The sequence below is a fragment of the Cavia porcellus genome, unplaced genomic scaffold (assembly GCF_034190915.1).
Source record: "Cavia porcellus strain 051 isolate PalLab524CR breed Dunkin Hartley unplaced genomic scaffold, mCavPor4.1 scaffold_27, whole genome shotgun sequence".
NCBI classification, from domain to species: domain Eukaryota; kingdom Metazoa; phylum Chordata; class Mammalia; order Rodentia; family Caviidae; genus Cavia; species Cavia porcellus.
The window spans coordinates 36,456,440-36,473,458 of record NW_026947510.1 but is presented as its reverse complement, the minus strand read 5'-3'; positions in this window follow the sequence as shown (position 1 = coordinate 36,473,458).

Sequence of the window (17,019 nt, the reverse complement as noted above, 5' to 3'; positions counted from 1 at the left end):
GGGACATGCTCCACAGACAACGAGTGCATGGTAAATAGCAACAGGAAGGAGACCCAGAGCTCGCAAGGCCTTCACATAAACCTTGATGCTACAGTCTTGGGTTCCTCTGCCATGGGAAAGCATCTTCCTGAGCTGTGCACACAAAGAGTAGAGTAATATCAGAAAACAGCATTGATGTAATTAAGAATGTAATTATGATTCAATGGAGGGAATGTAATCATTTTGGAAAGATTCATGAGGACTTCCATTTATTGTTTGCAGTCACTTTTCCTTCATGATTTTATGTCTACTTGATCTCACTTTTGATAATCATGCAAAGATGAAAAGAATGACTAAGACCCAATAGTACTATTCTAATGACATCCTTAGCTCCCCTCTTTAGGGTAAGAAAAACCAAGTTGGGAAAATTGGCTGTGTTGCAAATAAAGTACACTTAAACAGCAAGCCAAGAGCCAAAGTGGTTGCTCAATGCCAAGACCATAAGAAGATAGTTCTTATTTTTTCCACTTTGTTAAACTGGATGAATCATGTTTGAATATCAGTGTAAAACATTCTCAAAAGCAAACAACTCTGAAGATGACCACAATGGTAAGAATTTGATCACCAGGATGCATATGTTGTCTCTGACACTGTCAATGCAATTCAACAGTGCTGTGGAAGAAGGTGCCAAAATTTCCAATAACAATTTGCCATTGCTCATGTAGAAATGATACTTTGTTAGGTCTAGAAAAGAGTAAAAGAGAAAATACAGTACCGCTGGGCATTATTTCTTGATCTCCTTACCTAGAGTTCTGCTAACATCTGGTTTCTCTGTGTGTAGTAAAGTTATTTCTGCCTTTTACATTCTATGAACAATATCATGCAGGAAAGCACTATAGTATGCTAACAGATCAATTGAAAGATACTGTTAGAGAAAATAGGTGTCCCTAAAAAGACTCAAAATAAATCCAATCCATATCTACAGGTCTACAAAACTAGAATCTTTCACAGATGATGTTGGGCTGAAAACTGAATTCTCTTTTTTGACATGCAAATGAAGGGATATTCTCTTCCACTGCTTTGCAGAGTTTTGCTTGGCTAGAATGATTTGGCTTTATCAGCCTTAGATGTCAGCTAGTAAAATTCTCAAGCCTAGGATATGGAACATGCAGAAATATGCAAACTGAGCTATGAATCTCAGTTTTAAGGACCTGACCATGTGTTCATTTGCATCAAGGATTTATTTTGACAAAAATACATTAGATTCATGAGGAAGATTTACAGAAACAAATTTATAAGGTTGTTTGGGTTTTTTTTTGTTTTTGCTGTTATTCAAAATTATCCTAGTGCTTCAAGGAATCCTTAAAAACCACCCTTCGTTATCTATGACCCATAAATGGGAAAACACACAATACCACTGATAAAAACCAGAAAATATTTTATTTTTCATGAAAATATTTTTTGTATCACTAAGACATGAATTGTTATTCTATCATATCCAAAACAAACATGAATCACTGAGGTTTTGGGAAATTGCATCCTCTTCTTTCAGAACGGGATTTTTAACCATAATATATCTCAAATATATCTCTCATGCTTAGCAATCATTTACAAAGTCTTTTTTCCTGGCTCCATTTTAAATTTCACTGTTCACAACTCAATGAAAATATTTTGTAATTGTATAGATATTTCTGAAATCATTGAAATCTTCATTGATCTTCATTGAAATTCTATTGGCATTATGGTTTAAGAACAGGATAATGTGATATTAAAACATATTTTTTCTAGCTTTTCTTGCTACTGTGAAAAAAGTTCAGCCTCAAACATCATATCCTAAAAGAGCTTTATAAATGAATAGTTTTATCTTAATACAATATTTTGCAATGTTGCGAAGCCTTCTGATTCTAGTTGGTAAATTCATGGCTTCTTAGAAAATTTCATGGATTATACTTAATATGTTTTGCCACTTTCATTTAACTTTTCATTTTTAAAAGTACCTTCCCATAAAAAAAATCTCATGAGCTGGCAAATAATTTTAATATAAAGTTACAGTCAGTATTGGTAATAGTGTAAAATTGTCTACTTGTCATTATTAGAGATAATGTTCCTGTATGTTTAGTATACAATTTTCATTAGATCATTATTATTTACCACCACATACATTGGTTCACTAAGTATAATCAAAAGATATTTCAACATCTGTCAATGGTCAGTGTTTAATCAAGACACAATATCACATAGGAATTTCACTGGAGAATAACATAAAAACAATTAACTGTAAGGAGATGGAATAATGACTGATTAGAAATAAGTAAAAATAATTCTGTGGAATACAGAAATAGCAGCAATAATTATAACTAAGGTTACCATGTAACAGCATAATATCATTGATTTTAGGTAGATTTTTAGGTTCACCCACACAAGCACAAATACACACACACTTTTTCTCTCTTCAGCCAAGGCTAAAAAGACCCCAGCCATGATTATCAGTTCTTAATACAAAATGTCTGGAGGCCCTCAGTAGAGGTCTGGCTGAAATTTCCCCTTTGAGTCTGGGGAAAGTTCCTCACAGACTGCTGTCTTATCTGAATGCTCTGTGTAAAACAATTGGAGAGGCTGCTGGGGAAAACTGCTAACAGCCAGGTACTGTGGTCCACCGGATACCTTGGGAAACTAGCATGAAAAACTGTCATTACTACTGACCCAAGTACTGAAACTATTCAGTTTATTTGAAATATGTACTTTTGTTTTTATGGAGAGTCACAGCTGTAAACTTCCCTCAAAGGAATGCTTTCATTGTGTCCCATAAGTTCAGATATGCTATACTGGCTTTATCATTTAATTAGAAAAGCTATCTTATTTCTTCCTTAATTTCTTTTTGACCCATTGATTATTCAAAACTGTCTTGTTAGGGCTGGGGATTTAGCTCAGTAGCTTAAGTGTCTGCCTGGAAAGCACAAGGTAGTGAGTTCAATCCCCAGTACCAAAAAAAAAAAAAAAAAAAAAAAAAAAAAAAAAAAGCAAACTGTGTTGTTTAATTTCCATGCAATTACATAGTTTCTTTGGTTTCTTTTGATACTGATTTTTAGGTTCATTGCATTGTGATCTGATATTTTGATTTTTTTTTGCATTTACTTGAGTATGCTTTATTAAGTAGTATGTGATCTGTTGTGCATAAAATGGCATGTGCTCCTGATAAGAATGTGTATTCTGCTGTCCTTAGTGAAACACTCTAGATGCCTATTAAATCTATTTGCTCAAGAGTTTGGATCAACTCTGAAATTCATCTTTTAGTATTTTGTTTACTTGACCTGTGTAATTGTGAAAGTGGGATATTTTTGAGATATCTGGCTATAATTGTATTAATTGTTTATTGCATCTTTATGTCCATTAGTGTTTAATAAAGTTGTGGTCATCATGGTTTGCTGCATATATGTTTATAAGTATTAGCTCTTCCTGTCGAATAGCTCTTGTTAACCAATGTGTTATGTCGTTCTTTGTCTTTTTTGAGCAGCTTTGGCTTAACGTCCACCTTGTCTGAGAATAACATAGCTGCTGTTTGTTTTAGAGGTTTTTTTTTTTTTTTCATGGAGTATCACTTTCTGTTCTTATATTTTTAGTCTATAAATTTCTTTTTTGGGTTTTATGTGTTTCTTGTATATTTGTTAACACTCTATTTTGTTTTTTGATCCATTCTGCCAATCTTCATATTTTGATTTGTGAATTGAGTTCATTCATATTGATAGTTACTGACTTATTCCTGTCATTGTATTATTTGCTTGTTGCTGTTTTGCTTTCATTGTGTTCTAATTAATTAATATGCCTAACCTGATGTATTTATTCTATTGGACCTTTCATACTGTTAGTTTCATTGTCTCAGTGAAGAATTGAGAATTCTTGAGAATCTTTTGGATGGTTGCTTTGATAGTCATGAATTGCTTTAGGTGCTTTTTATCCTGGAAATATCTTTTCCTCCATCAATTTTGAATGATAATTTTGCAAGGTAGATAATTTTGCAAGATAACTTTCCAACCTAGGTTGGAAGGTTTTTTGTTTGCTTTAGAGTTGTTGTTGCTGCTTATTGTTTCATTTGTCAATATATTAAATTGTTTCTCCAACTCTTGAAAGTCTTCTGCTATTACCTCTGTAAACAGGATTTTTATGCCATTTGTACTATCTTCTGATTTTCATTTATTCTTCTTACTCTTACACTAATCTTCTTTGAGTCATCTAGCAGCTGTTGGACCAATTTTTAATGTTGTTTGGTGGTATTTTGTATACTTTTCATTATTGATCCATAATCACAATTCTGTCTTCCAGATCTGACACTCTGCCTTCATATTAGGCACTTTTGCTGCCTGGACTTTCAATGATATTTTTATTCTCCTGGATTTCTGTTTGGAACTTTTTAAAATGAATGTCATTTTTTTATTCTGGTCATGCATTTTTTGTATCTCTTTTTTTACTCAACTAGCTGTTTGTGTGTCCTCTCTAAACTCATTAACTATTTTATTTCAGTCGTTATTTGTCTAGTTACATCTGTTTCTCAATTCATCAAGCAACATATTAAACTGTTTTGTTACCGGCACCATTACTTTTTCAGGCATTTGTGCTGTGCCTAAATTTCCTCTCATTTGATGACCCCTGGATCAGCTGTGGAGGAGTTGGGAGATTTTGGAGGCATTTTGTTACCTTGTTTTCACATGTTTTTACTTTTTCTTGTTTGTGTATTTGTTTTCTGTGTTGTGGTCTGCAGCATCATTGGTCTAGTATCCAGTTCTTTGGGAATTAGCCTCACTATTGTTTATGAGCCTCAGACAATCCATATACTTGCTTACAGAGAAATCTAATTGAAAATAGCAACTATGTGACATTGGATATAGTAGTAAAGTCAGAAACAGCAATAACATAAAATATGAACTGTGTCCTAACAAGCCCTAAGAACCAGTGATGAACTACCCCTAACCAAAGCAAAAAGGTCTAGGACTTTAGTGCAGATTCTTAGGCAACTAAGTTAGTGACCAATAGGAAATCAGATGACTAATTTTGCTGGATATAGCCAGCAGGGCAGAAGCTCAAGCAAACCACTGGACTAAATTTCAGCTGCTCAAGATCTTCCACATCTCAAGGTTACAACTACCAAAGCTGGCCTTCCATCTCAGAATACAGGCTCTGTGATCTCCCTGGCCTGCATTTGAACTACCCAGGTGGCCTCAGGAGATCTCTGTCTAGCTCTTGCCCTCTCCTAGACTTCATCCAAAGACTGTCTCTTTGTCATAGAGTAACACTTTCGTCCTCTCACCTCTGCCATCCTGTGCTGCGGGGCACGTGAGGCAACCCAATGTTGGTGATAGGTATGGAGCAGGACCTCCTTCCTCCTCCACTGGACCCAGGAGGCACCCGTAGCAGGTGTGGGAGAGTAGAGGCTTCTTTCCTCCATCTGTGGGGCATCTGAGGCTATTGGTTCACTGTGTGGAGGTGAACAAGCTAAGCCTTTTTCCTCATCTAAGGTTTCAGTGGTTGTCGGGGGACAGATCAGAGCAGGAATACAGAGAATAATAAATAAGGAGCAATAAATAAGTCAATGCTGTTCTCTTAAACACTGTGATCAATGAATAGAATAAAATGTGTAGTCATAGACCTATTTGTATCTTATCAGTTCATTCTCAACAAAGAAATCAAAGATTTTCAATGACAAAGAAAAGTTTCTTCAAGAAATGAAAAAAATTGAATAATAGAAGAATACATTTCAACTCTTATTATACACTATACAAAAATAACTTGACATGACAGTAATTTAAAATACAAAATTTAAAGTGGTACTTACAGGGAAAATATAATTTTGTGTTTTACAAAAAAGATTTCTTAACTAGAACAAAAAAATGCTATCCATAATAGAAAAGATGCCATTAAAACAAAGAAAAATTTTCCCACATATTTGGAGGAAATATATATACAGACATAGTTTTATAGAGAAAGATGACAAAGAGTTGTTTTTTATGTTTATACATACATTAAATACTTTTCCAAGTCAGTACTCAGAAAAATCTAAATTTGTCAGGAGTTATTGAAAAATTCAAACATAACTCAGACAAAGCAAGATATCCTAAGCCTATAAAAAGAGGCCCAACATAATTACTCAAAGGAAAATTGTAAATAAAGGTAGAATGAAATGGCAGTTCATACCCACTAGAATGTTAAAATTAAAAGACTGAGCACAGCAGATTTGGCAACAAGATAAAACAGTAAACTCTCATTTAAGCCTACTGTTTAATACAAAATAATTTAATCACATTAAAGAACTATTTGACCATTTCCTATAAGTTTAATCATATTCCTTCCTATCCTACTATTCTACCCTGTATATGTTCATTCAACATTAGTAAAAACGACCACAAAACCACTTGTACAACACCATTTATTGTCTAACGCCTAACAAGAAGCAATTTAAACAAATTAACATAGCAATAAGTTAACAAATTATAGAATAAATATTCATAGGATTAAATATTATGTAGCACTAAAAGACACAAAATATTCATACATGTAGCAAAGTAAATTGCCTTTACATATGTTGATTGAAAAATATCCTGAAAAAAGTATGTACTACCTGATTTCATTCATGTTGAGTGTTAAAATAGAAAATGTTAAAACAGGAAACACAAGAACCACTGTCAGGAATCTGACTGTAAAAGAATAGAACATATCTTTTGGAGATGACAAAATTGTTCTATATATTGTTTTAAGAGTACATATATTATTGAAGTTCATCAAACTATGCATTTGATAGGGTACATCTTACTATATTTCAATTATGTAAACTTTAAAATTAAGAAAAATAAATTGTGAAAAGGATGGCAAATCTGTCAAGTGTATCTTAATCCAGTCAAGTTGGCAATCATTAGCTACCATTACAGAGAGTGGAGATCCTTTCAAATTCTTACTAATTTAATGTATATTGACTCTTCCCAAACCCAATGGGAAGTAGGCTAAATGAGAATCACCATAGATTTGTGTCATTACTTAGCAGAAGAATGTCTCTAGCACAACATATAAGACTATTGAGTTGGTGAACACCTTTTTTATGTTGTTCAAAACTTGAGAAAATAAGATGGACATGGTGGTGCAAATCTGTAATCCCAGTGCTCAAAAGACTGGGGCAGGGGCATTACCATGCTTTTGAGATCAGCATGAGCTACCTAGTTAGATCATTTCTCAAAAAAAATTTTTAAGTAAATAAAACTAATAACTTTCTGGGATCTAAGAATAATTCCAAACTGAACTTTCAAAATCAGAGTTGTATCACTTCTTAAAATCTCAGGATATTAATATTTTGCTTTGCTTTGTTTCGCTTTGCTTTTGTTCTGGCAGTCTTTGGGAAACCAGAGATTCATACTCACTGCCTACATACTCTTATTATTCAGTTCCACCCATAAGCACTGCTCTCAGTTTAGTTGACTCTTTGAGAAACATCATTCCAATTCACCATATTGAGATTTTTGTTAGTCTATTTTCACTATGACAGAATACTTGAGCAAACTCACTTAAATAATTAGACGTTTATCTTGGTTTCGACATTACTCCAAGGTCAGATGGCTCCATTGCTTTTAAACCACTGGCAGAGAAGGCATTAAAGAGGACAGCTGTTGCCTTCTGGTGGGCAGGAAGAAGAGCAAGAGGTCACTTTGGTTGATTGACTTCCTCTTTCTCAAACCTTTGCTCCATGCAGGCTCTCAGGCTACAGGATGGTTCTGCTCCCATTCAGAACCTATTTTCACTCGCTTTGGTGTCATAAATCAAGGAAAGAGACAATATGGTAACTACTTTTAGGTTAGGTTTATCTGGTGGTGAAACACTATTCTGCTTAAATGGTTATGTTTTGATCTGCGCTGTTTCGTTGTTATGCCCTCTTTTATCTCAATCTCCACTCCATTATTTACTTTTTTATCTTTATCCTTTTAATTAAAGGAAAAAAATAGCAGGATATATTATAGTAACCCACTTTGACTTTCCATTACCTCGATTTAAAGCCCTGTATTACTCTCACCATCTGGTTTTTAACTGATGTTCCCCTATTCTGTTTTGCTGGATAGTATCAGGTTCGAAAGTTTAGGCATCAGCTGTGAAGATAATGAGATTCATTATAACGCCCATTCTCGTTGACTTTTATCTACTTTTGAAGACCTACAATGTCTCCAATGTTTTGGTTTTGTCGGTTTTATTCTTTACTGTTTTGTTCAATTGTATTATAACTGACGATATAGGCAATTCTATTAGAGATAGCGGGAGGCATTATGGTAACCATTGTTGATCACCTTGTATTATGTTTTTACATTATCTATTATGTCCACCCTTTTGACTTGACCTATTCTGTTCTGTTATGTCACATTTGGTTTCACTCTCTTCCAAAAAATAATAAGAACCGTGGGAGCAATGAAACCCAAAATGTGTAATAGTCATTTACAAAAGAGAGGAAAAGAAAGTGCTCTAAACTATATAACTGCATGTATATTTAAGTGTATAAGATAGAAAATGATATCACAGAGTTTTATTGGATCATTGAACAGAACTGTGTGCAGTATCATTGATGGAATGTCCACTTTACAAGCTTTATTTTGTGACTTGAACAATTATTTCTAAGATGACAATATGTAATCCATTAACTAGTGACTTCCTACTGTTCATTTTTTTTCTGTAAATCTGTATAACTTGTACCCTTTCTCTGCTTTTTTTTTCTTTTCTCCTTAAATAAAATTTAAAAAAAATTAAAATTAAAAAAAAATTAACAGTTTCTGGAATCACACTTACAGACACATCTGGGGTGTTCGACTCTCTCCTAGGTGCTTCTCATTCCATCAAGTTGACACTTAAGATAAACCATCACAAATATGGGTTTTCCATATTTGGCTGAAATTTTCCAACTCCAGATATTTAGTAAATTTATTAGTGTTTAATTCTAAGTTGGATTGACAAGGTTTGTTGTTGATGTTATATATCTAAGTCTGAATTTGAATATAATTACTTTGCAACATTTTGGGACATCAGAATGATTATTATTTTGTTAAATATTGTTAAACCATATTACTAGAATTTTTGTTGTTGTTGTTTGAGACAGAGTCTTGCTATATATTTTAGGCAGCCCTTGAAGTCACTCACTATGTAGTTCAGGCTGGCCTTGAACTCCTAATGATCCTCCTGCTCAACCTCCTAAATCCTGGGATTACAGGCTTGCACCACTATGCCTGGTGAGAATATATTTCTGTACTAATCAGACATTAACATTGATCCAGAAATTTTTAACCCTTTAGATATCTTTGTAACAATTAATTGCATTATTGAAACATTTGAACATGGTGTGTTGGTAAAGGATTCATTTTTTTATGTTATATTAAACTCAGATGTTTTTCCACATCCTATTTGTTTTACTAGTTTAGTTTTTTCTATCAGCTGATAAAATGTTTAAATGTTAAAATTTTTACTTACTATTCGGTACTTATAAAGAAAATCTATGCATCTACTTTGTTTTTTTAAAAATAATTATTTGTACTTGTTTGTGATACATAATAAGTACATTCATTGTGGGAAGTTTATTTGTGCTTGTATTGTATCTTAATCATTTTACTTCTTCTCTCCTCCCACCATCTTTACATTCCCTTTTCTAACCTGTCTACCTGTTTCCCATTATCTATCATTATTTTATTGAATTATGTCTAGGCTGGTTTAGAATCTATTGAGGTCCTCCTGCTTCAAAGCTGGAATTATAGACATGCACCACCACATCTGGCTCAATAGTCATAAATTTCTTAAGGTGCTTTTTATCTGTGGAAGTTCTTAATTGCTCTACCAATTCTGAAAGACAGTTTTGCAGTATATGTTAATCCAAGCCAAAGCTTCTTTTCTTTTTGGCCTTATTGAACTTCTCTTCAAGCTCTCCTGGCATTTATCCTTTTTGTTGAAAAGTCTGCAGAAACTCTAATAGGTTTACTTTTATAGGTGATTTATTTTTCCACCATATTTTAATATTCTGTCCTTTTATTAGGCTCCTGGAACTTTAACTATGATATTTGTCATAGAGAAGTCCTTTAGTGATTATGACTATTTGGAGTTCTATATGCTTCATTTACCTTTGTGTTGATTTTTCCCCCATACTTGGAAATTTTTCTGCCTTGATTTCTGTAAACAGACTTTTATGCCATCTGTGACACCTTCTGTTTTTTCTTAAATTACTATTGAACATAGTTCAATCTATTCTTTATAGAGCAGCTATTGTATATACTTTCCATGATGTCTTACTGGATTCAGGCATCTTTGAGTATATGGTTTTTGGCATCAATGCTGTTCTATTTCTAACACTTTCTCTGCACACTGATCAGTTGTGTGTGTAAAAATTTCAAGACAATTTGTTTAAATCTCTTGCATTTCTATTTGATATTTTTTCATGGAGTCTGATCATTTGCTAAATTTGTCATTCATACCTTATATCATTTTGATTAGCTTTGCTAACTTTTTATTATGAGTTTTTTAAGCTAACTGATAATTGTGTTAAGTTTATAATATGTTTAGTTACATCATCCTTGAGCTCACCAAACTCCTTCTTGGTCTCCTGTCTGTCTCTCTCCTTTTTTTTTTTATCATTTTATACAATTCAGACAGCTAACTGTTGATTTCCTTTCCACTGACATGCTTTGAATCACCTTGGGGTATGTCCCAAGATTTTGGAGCATACCTGTTTATATCAGCACAATTTGTAATAGCTAATATTGAGGCTCTGGCCTACGACTGCCAATCTCCTGCACAGAAGTAGGATAGCAGAATAAAACACACACAAAACATATATTTTAGACCAATAATTAGTTAGGTCAAGACAAAGTGTCATTGGCCTCTATTAGATGTACAGTTTGATGGGAAGGTGTGCTGGTAGGCTGCAGGAAGCAGTGGGGTTGAACTGCTGACACGATCAAGGTTCAAGAACTGAGACCAGGGTCTGAAGATAGCAGCTTGATAGGTAGCAGGGTAGAGAGCCTCTCTGAGAAAAACAACACAGACACTAGAATATAACACCATGAAGAAGATCAGATGAAAAGAGAGGGATTCTCATGACCCAGGAAAAGCTGAGGAAAAAGAAAAAGAAAAAAAAAGAAGGAAGGAAAAATGTGGATGAAAGGCTGGAAGCAGACGCTGTCACTGGGGCTGTTCCCATGCAGTGCTGGGCATGCCTTGGAGTCGGAAAATTCATGGTCATGCTGAAGTCGCAGCTGCCAATATAGGGAGTTGGTGAGCCCAGGACCCTTGGCGGGAGGATGCAGTGCAACGGAGAGCACAACCAAAATGGAGAGCTGCATTAATCCGTAGTGAGGCTAGGAATTGGGTCCCATGTGGGGGTGACCAGCTGGACGACATATTGGAGTTGGGCAGGATAGGCCTGAACCTGGAACCGCAGTGGTGTCAGTCTGCCACCCCTGGCCCAAAGAGGACTGGTGGGATCTGCTTAGACTGGGTCACGTCCCTGGTGGGGACCCAATAGCCAGGGACAAAACTGTCCTGAACCTGTGATGTCTGCACGGCACAAACTAATGTGCTAAAGACACTCGCCAGTTGACAGGCTCAGAGGAGAGGGGCCAGCCCACATTATCCCTGTGTGCACTTCAGATAACAGTAAACTGTAGAGAACTGCAAGCCCCTAGCCAGCACACTTCAGAAAAACCGTAGGCAATACAGAAAGGGCCTGTGATCTCCACCATACACCTGTATGAAAGAAACCAGAAATGTGACAGGAGCAGAAACAAGGAAAAGCCTCCAGCCACTGACCCAGGGAAAATAAGTCCAGGAGACATAAATACAGAAGAGATCGAGGACAGCAATTATGGAATATCAGCCACAGCATCAGTGGAAATAAAAGAAATACTTTAATGACCTAATAGATAAACTGAAATTCTAATTGAAGTGAGGCAAGATATAAAAGGATTAATAAAAGAAATGCTAAACACTTCTCAAAAAGACACAGGTGCAAGAATGGAGGAACCCAGAAAAAGGAAAAAAACCTTTGATGAAGAATATAAATAAAATCTAGAATACATGAAACAGATCCAAAGAGATTACTAGGAAATTAAAAACTCCATTGAAGGCTGATAAAATTCCTTGACAGAAACTAGAGTTAGACTTTCAAAACTTGAAGATTTATTTGCAATGTTTGATCGTGAAAGAAAAGATCTCTTAAAAATAACAAGGAACCAGGAAATAACAATACAAAGACAAGAAGACAGAAAGATCTATAACTTAAGAATGAAAAATGTGAGCAAAGAAGCAGGAGTAAACACAAATGAATTACAAAAGCTATTCACAGAAATAATTAAGGAAAATTTCCCAAGCATAGGAAAAGGAAATGATATTCAGATAAATGAGGCACTCAGAACTCCAGCCAGCTATAACCAAAACAGATCTACACCCAGACATATAGTAATCAAGATTACAGAAATTCATCACAAGAACAGAATATTAAAAGCTGTCAGAGAAAAGAAACAGATCACCTATAAAGGCAAACCCATCAAAATCATGACAAACTTCTCAACACAAACTATCAAATCATGAAGAGTTTAGAGTGAAGTATTCCAAGCCCTGAAAGAAAATAAATTCCAATCCAGATTGATGTGCCCTGCAAAACTGTCTCTCAAAATTAATGGAGAAACAAGATGTTTCCATGACAAAGAGGAACTGTAGGAGTTTGTGAGCACCAATCCAACCCTACAAAAATACTGAAGGACACTCTAGAGAGAGAGTAAAAAATCACCAGGATTCCGGCAACAGTGGCAGAGAGGCCTCAATGAACGGGGCAGACAGTGGAATGAAGAGGAAAAGTAGACAACCCACAGCAGAAAAACAGCATGGCAGAGATGAGGCAGAGAAGACTGGCTATAATCTCTAACATAAATGCCTTAATACACTACCAAAAAGAAACACAGGCAGAGTAGATCAGAAGATATGGTCCATAGAGATGCTCTGAATAAGAAATATAATCTACCTGAAAGAGGGTTAATGAACAAAAATAAAAAATGAGAAAACAATGCTCTATTTGACAGGGAACCAGAGAGAAATAGGGACAGCTCGTCCAGTATTTGCAGATAGGCTGGAAAGTCGTGACACTTTTGTGTAGTGGAGAATTACTGAACTATAAGTAGGAAGGAAAATCTTGAAGCTTTAGTGGGTAAAAGAATATAGCTCAAGATCAAGTTCAGAACCACTTAGATAAATAGCAGATTGCCCCCTTAATCTAAAAACTAAATGAGTTAGTGGGACCCAAAATGTACAAAGCACCCTGAGAAAGGAAAAGGGGAGGAGTTATCTAAAAAAGGAAGGCAGAGGACATCGTTAATAGTGTATCAGGATTTAAAAGCCACATTAGTCTTATCGCTCTATTTTGTTTGGTTTTATTCTGTTCCAGTCGGTCTACTCATACTAGATTTGAGGGCACAGACAGCTATCCCAAAAATAGCAGGATATACTCTGGTAAGTATCCTAAATTTCCCATTAACCTAAACTGAAGCTCTGTATTACTTACACTGTCTTACTATGACTGATCTTATTTGAATCTAGTTTGTTAGATTGCTGTTTTGTCTTGACTGATTTTGTTCGACTTTGATATGCTTGATAGTATCAAGTCTAAGAGTAGAGGCAACTACTCTGAAGATGACAAGATGCAACAGGATACCCATTCTGATTTGATTATTAACTGCTATTGAAGTCCTACAATGTCTCTACTGTTGGGTTTTATTAATATTGCTATGTAGTGCTATGTTCAATTATATTATACCTGATGATACAGACAATTCTATTGAAAATAACAAGAGACATCATAATAACTACTATAGATCACCTAGTATTGTGGTTTTGTGTGTCTTTTTTATTTCATGTTTTTCTAGGAATTTGTTCTGTTGTCTTGTTTTCCCTATAATAAATAAAGGATAATTATACATGTAGAGATTCATGCATGTGTAGAACTTCTAAACATTTACAATAGTTTATATAATACATAATATAATGAACAGATACTCTGAAGAAGAGATACTAAGATACCCAGTGCTAATGCTGTATGATATAAAATCTAGCAATACTATTATTCTCTGTTCAGAGTGATATTAGTCTACTTTCTTTTGTGTAATTTTAACATACATAAAGATATGGACAGCTACTTTGAAGAGAACAAGAGGCGTATGACAGCCATTATTGACTTCCCTATTGTCTGGTCTTGAAGACCTAAAATGCCTTCATCATCCTGTTCTGATCAGTCTAATACTATATTTTTCAGTATGTATTCATTGTGTGTGAAGATATGGACAACTATTTGGAAGAAAACAAGAGCCAATATGATAGAGAGTGAAGATCTCCGGTGGGCTTGCTTTGAATTCTCTGTTCTTTAAATTGCTTTCTTATGATCTGTTTTGTTCTGTTTAGTTTTACCTTCTTTAAAATAAAAAATATTTTAGAAAAAGAACTGAGGAACAATGCATTTTTGGAAAAGCAGAGGGGAACAGATCATAGTTAGCTAGTAATGAGTGTCTGATAACTGTGACTACTGAGCTAGAAGAAACTTGCATAAGTCAAGCCTTTATCTGCCATGTTATCTTGATTTGAGGTGCCAGCACTTCACAGTTTTTGCTAATCTCAGCTCTAGCCGTTGGCTTAATATTAATATGTCTTTAAGCCAGTTGCCAGCTGCATGTTTTGTTATGAGTCCTATAGGCCTAGGACACACTTTTGATTTATTTTTGTGACAATTTATTGATATTAATTATTGTCCTCTCTGTACCACATCAGTTTGGTCCTCAGTAAGCTAGAATTTGGAAACAACATGTCTATCAACAGATGAATAGACTGAGAAAGTGGTATTTATATGAAATGGAGTACTACTCTCACATAAATAGAGAAAAACAAAGCATTCATAGGCAAATGGATGTAACTTGAGAACATAATGTTAAGTAAAATAAGTCAGAAACACAAGTTTAAATGTCATATAATTTCTTTTATATGAGAAATGATATAAGATCATTAGGTAACAGAGATATAGAGATATAGATTATAGATAAATAGGAGGTAGAAAGTTCACTTAACTCCTCAAATTATGGTGTTTCAAAGATATATTAAAATAAATGTTCATTTGTTTTATTTATACTACTTTTTTCTTTTGTTCATTGAACAGAAAGCTTTGTCCTTTTATTTGTTTTTTCTTTATAAGTCAGAATATTTTTGTGTATGATTTATACTCTGAAAACTTTTGGGCCATACTTTTAAGATCATGATGCATAGTATATTAACCTTTGTTATTTTCTAATTATTCTGTTATGAGAGTTTTTTATTTTTCCATACACTTGAGAAGAGAGTTTTTATATTTTCTTTATTAATAACTACTTGTAATACATCAAAATAAATAAAATACTTGAAGATCAAAACAGAAGGCATCAAAAATACCTGCCTTCAAGTTTTAATACAAAGTAACAGTAATTTTTAAAAACTGGCATGTTATTGACACAGAAATATACATAGGGATCAATAGAAAAGAATTGAGAATGTAAAAACTCCCAAGATACATTCCGCTATTTGACTTTCAACAAAAACTTTTAAAACATGCATTGGAGGAATGACTGCCTCTTTAACAAACAGTGCTACAAAAACTAGTTATCTCTATGCAAAGAAAGGCAGCAGGACTCATATCTCTCACCATGTGTTAAACAAAATCAAAATGAATCAAAGGTATGAGCAGTAAAACAGAAATAATGAACTTACTAGAAGATAAAATAGGTAAAACTCAAAGTCATCATTGTAGGAAATTACTTTCTGAATAAAACTATAATTGTGGGACCACTAAAACTAGAAATTCCATCTGATCCAGCTAAATTCTCAATTTTCTGCACCATGATTTAGGTATGAGATCAGCCCAACCCACTTGGAAGCAAGCAGCCCAGTTCAATTTCAAAGTTTTTTGTCACATTTGTTGTCTTCTAGAAATTTTATAAATTCTAGTCCTTACATTTAGGTCTAATAATGGTTTTTATTTACTTTTTATATATGGCGTGGAACATGGGCCTATGCTTCTTTATGCATGTGTACATTTCTTTTTCATGGCATCATTCACTTAGAAAAATTTACCATTTCTTGATTTAATTGCCATGGTACCTTTATCAAATCAATGGTCCATGAATATAAATGTAAATTTTCTGGCTTTTTGTTTATTTCACTGATCTATATATCTGTTTGTTTTCCTATTGGGGATTGAACCCAGGACCTGAACACTAAGCTATATCACTAACCTGCTTGTATTTTTATCTTTTACATTTTATCTCGAATCTTGCTGAATTGCACAGACTGAGCTCGAACTTGTAATCTTCCTGCCTTGGCATCCTATACTGCTGGAATTACTCTTATGTGCCACCACACTCAGCTCTATATATCTATCTGTATGATAGTACCACACCATTTCAATTAATGTAGCTTTGTAATAACTTTTGAAATCACAAGCTATAATTTGGTTCACCTTTGAGAAATATTTTTGCCACATGAACATTTTTCATTTTCATTTTTCCTTTTTTAAAAAAGCAAACAAACAAAATAACCTATTTGTGTTGATATGAATTACATTTAATATAAAAATTGACTCTTCATCTTGCAAGACTCTGTTTGGATTTCAGTTCAAATTGTCTATTTTGTAAAGTTCTATGATATATTTAAAATGTAATTTTAGCCATAACTTTCTCCTATCTTAGTTCTTACAGAAATAAAATTTTTTTTCTTCTATATTTTATGCATATGTAGAATTTCTCCAATATTTTTTCTTTTTTTGGGAGGATAGTGGTGGGCATTGAACCCACAGCTGGGCATGTCTTACATAAGCACCCTACCATGGAGCTACATCCTAAACTCCTAACAGATAAAAACAGGCACAAATGAAAAACTGACAATTCTCATCTTGACCTATACAACACTGGACAGTTGGCAAAGTTTCATACAATTTTTATGCATAGTCCTCTCAAGATCACACATTTTCCTCTG